Below are 3,764 nucleotides of genomic sequence, written 5' to 3' on the forward strand. Positions count from 1 at the left end.
GCATATAATTAAGTATAAAAGATGATAAAATACCCCACTATTTGTTTCAAGGTTATCTCTTTTAACCCCCAAGTAATTGAATTATTAACATTAAACCACTAACTTTATAATTATAAGCAGAAATAGTCCAAAACGCCCCTTAAAACATTTAACAGAATTCCGACCCAGTCAGGTTTACGCAGCCTTTGACGGCCCGTCGTGCCTGCGACGGTCCGTCATGCTTCTTCCGTCACAAAGTTCAGACTCAATTCATTAAAGAGTCTGTGACGGCCCGTCATGTCTGCGACGGTCCATCCTTCCATTTCGTCGTGAAGTTCAGAGAGTAGATCTCAGTACCCAAATTTCTAAATTCTAAGTGTTTTGGAATGAGACCCCCTCGACGGTCCGTCGTGCCCATGACGGTCCGTCGTGGGATCCGTCGACCCAGACAGTGATTTCCAGAAATTAACTCTGCTGCTCCAAACGACTAAACAGGTCGTTACAAAACTAAACTAATTAGACTTAGAAAGTCTTTAGGTTCTCCAAATAGTTAATGTGATTTAGTTGGTGAATATAGTGTTAGAAGTAAGTTAAAATTTAACTAATAGACTTAAAAAGGTTGTTAAGTTTTCCAAATAAGAAATGTTCTTTCGTTGGTTAATATAGTGTTTTGAAGTAAGTTAAATCTTAACTAATCAGACATAGAAAGTCTTTAAGTTCTCCAAATACTTAATGTGATTTAGTTGGTGAATATAGTATTAGAGGTAAGTTCAAACTTAACTAATTAGACTTAAAAACTTTTTAAGTTTTCTAAACAAGTAATGTGATTTCGTTGGTGAATAGTGTTAGAAGTAAGTTAAAACTTAACTAATTAGACTTAAAAAAATTGTTATGTTCTTCAAATAAGTTAATGTGATTGAATTGGGGAATATAGTGTTTGAATTAAGTTAAAACTTAACTAATTAGAGTTAGAAAGTCTTTAAGTTCTTCAAATAAGTTAATGTGATTAAGTTGATCAATATAGTGTTTTAGTTAAGTTAAAACTTAACTAATTAGACTTAGAATGTTGTTAAGTTTTCCAAATAAGTAATGTGATTTCGTAGCTGAATAGTGTTAGAATTAAGTGAAAACTTAACTAATTAGACTTTAGAAAAATTTTTAAGTTATTCAAATAAGTTAATGTGATTTAGTTTGTGAATATAGTGTTTGAATTAAGTTAAAACTTATCTAATTAGACTTAGAAACTCTTTAATTTCTCCAAATAAGTTAATGTCATTTAGTTGATGAATATAGTGTTTGAGTTAAGTTAAAACTTAACTAATTAGGCTTAGAATCTCTTTCAGTTCTCCAAATACTTAATCTTATTTAGATGGTGAATATAGTGTTAGAAGTAAGTTAAAACTTAACTAATTAGACGTGGAAAGTTATTATGTTTTCCAAATAAGTAATGTGATGTCGTTGGTGAATATAGTGTTTGGAATTAAGTTAAAACATAACTAATTAGACTTATATTGTATTTGTAACGACCTGTTTAGTCGTTTTGAGCAGTAGAGTTTATTCTGGCAATAACTGTCTGGATCGACGGATCCCACGACGGACCGTCATGTGCACGACGGACCGTCGAGAGGGTCTCGTTCCAAAACACTTAGATTCTGAAAATTTGGGTACTGAGATCGACTCTCTGAACTTCACGACGAAATGGCAGGACGGACCGTTGAGGGCTCGACGGACCGTCACAAATCATTCCACAAAATTAACTCGGGTCGGAATTCTGCTAAAGTTTTTAAAGGGGCGTTTTGGACTTTTCATACTTATAATTATAAAGTTAGTGGATTAATGTTAATAATTCAATTACTTGGGGGTTAAAAGAGATAACCTTGAAATAAAAAGTGGGTTATTTTTATCATCTTTTATACTTAATTATATGACAATTAGGGTAAAAGAAAAAGGGTTTGAATAAGAAAAATAGAAAGAACAGAGAGAGAGGGAGAAACGAACGAGCAAGAGAAGAGGGAACGAAGAGGAAACCAAAGATTTTGAGGAGTAGCTTACGTGATCACGAATTCTTCGGTGGAGGTAGGTTATGGTTTATGCTATTTCATAGTATACTCTTAATAGCGAATGATATGTATTGGGTAGTAGTGTAAAGTCTCCTATATACTTAATTGTGTGTATGCATGATGTGATTATATAATTGTAATGAATTAGCATGATGAGGCTGTTGAATCTTAAACCTTAAAACCTCTTTGTTAATGATGATGTCTTGGCATAAAAGAAGACTTGATGAACTAAAAGAATGAGGTTAATGGATTGGGTGTCACGAACCGACACGTAGTAGTAGGGGATCGGAGTGTCACGTTCCGACACCAGGATAGTAGAGGATCGGAGTGTCACGTTCCGACACCAGGATAGTAGAGGATCGGAGTGTCACGTTCCGACACCAGGATAGTAGAGGATCGGAGTGTCACGTTCCGACACCAGGATAGTAGAGGATCGGAGTGTCACGTTCCGACACCAGGATAGTAGAGGATCGGAGTGTCACGTTCCGACACCAGGATAGTAGAGGATCGGAGTGTCACGTTCCGACACCAGGATAGTAGAGGATCGGAGTGTCACGTTCCGACACCAGGATAGTAGAGGATCGGAGTGTCACGTTCCGACACCAGGATAGTAGAGGATCGGAGTGTCACGTTCCGACACCAGGATAGTAGAGGATCGGAGTGTCACGTTCCGACACCAGGATAGTAGAGGATCGGAGTGTCACGTTCCGACACCAGGATAGTAGAGGATCGGAGTGTCACGTTCCGACACCAGGATAGTAGAGGATCGGAGTGTCACGTTCCGACACCAGGATAGTAGAGGATCGGAGTGTCACGTTCCGACACCAGGATAGTAGAGGATCGGAGTGTCACGTTCCGACACCAGGATAGTAGAGGATCGGAGTGTCACGTTCCGACACCAGGATAGTAGAGGATCGGAGTGTCACGTTCCGACACCAGGATAGTAGAGGATCGGAGTGTCACGTTCCGACACCAGGATAGTAGATGGATCGGAGTGTCACGTTCTGACACCAGGATAGTAGTGGATCGGGTGTCACGTTCCGACACGAGGATATTAATGGATCGGGTGTCACGTTCCGACACCAGGATAGTAGAGGATCAGAGTGTCACGTTCCGACACCAGGATAGTAAAGAGAATGAACCTTGAATTATGCTAACATACTCAGATTTTAAAGAAACCTATTTCCCAATAGAGTATGGTGTGGAGGCTTGAGTCCTCATAGATGTGTTTGGTGTTGTTATAAATGATTCTTCTACTTGTTGCTATCACCTGTTAAGAATATTAGTTGATTTTATGTATTATCTGAAATATATTGCTTTCTATTTTGAGTTGGCCGATGATACCTACTCAGTACTCGTGTTTTGTACTGACCCCTACTTGCAATTGTTTTTCTTTGTTATTTGTGGAGTGCAGCAAACGTGCCATCGTCTTCAACTCAACCGCAACTCTAGCCAGTCTTCATCACGTCAGATCTCAGGGTGAGCTAATGCTTCTAGCTTGGACTGGATCTTCTCCTTCATGTCTTGATGCCTTGATGTTCCGGCATGGACTAGCTGTTTATTTATTTTAGCTTCCTAGATATTCTTAGATTTAGTAAATCGAGGATAGATGTTCTTGTGGTGATGACTTCCAGATTTTGGGGATGACGAGTATTAAATTTTAGAAGTTATTAATTGATTTTCATTAATGAGTTTTAAGTCTTCCGCATTATATTTTGTTTTATT

This window comes from Solanum pennellii, chromosome 9 (assembly GCF_001406875.1).
Source record: "Solanum pennellii chromosome 9, SPENNV200".
Classification (NCBI taxonomy): Eukaryota; Viridiplantae; Streptophyta; class Magnoliopsida; order Solanales; family Solanaceae; genus Solanum; species Solanum pennellii.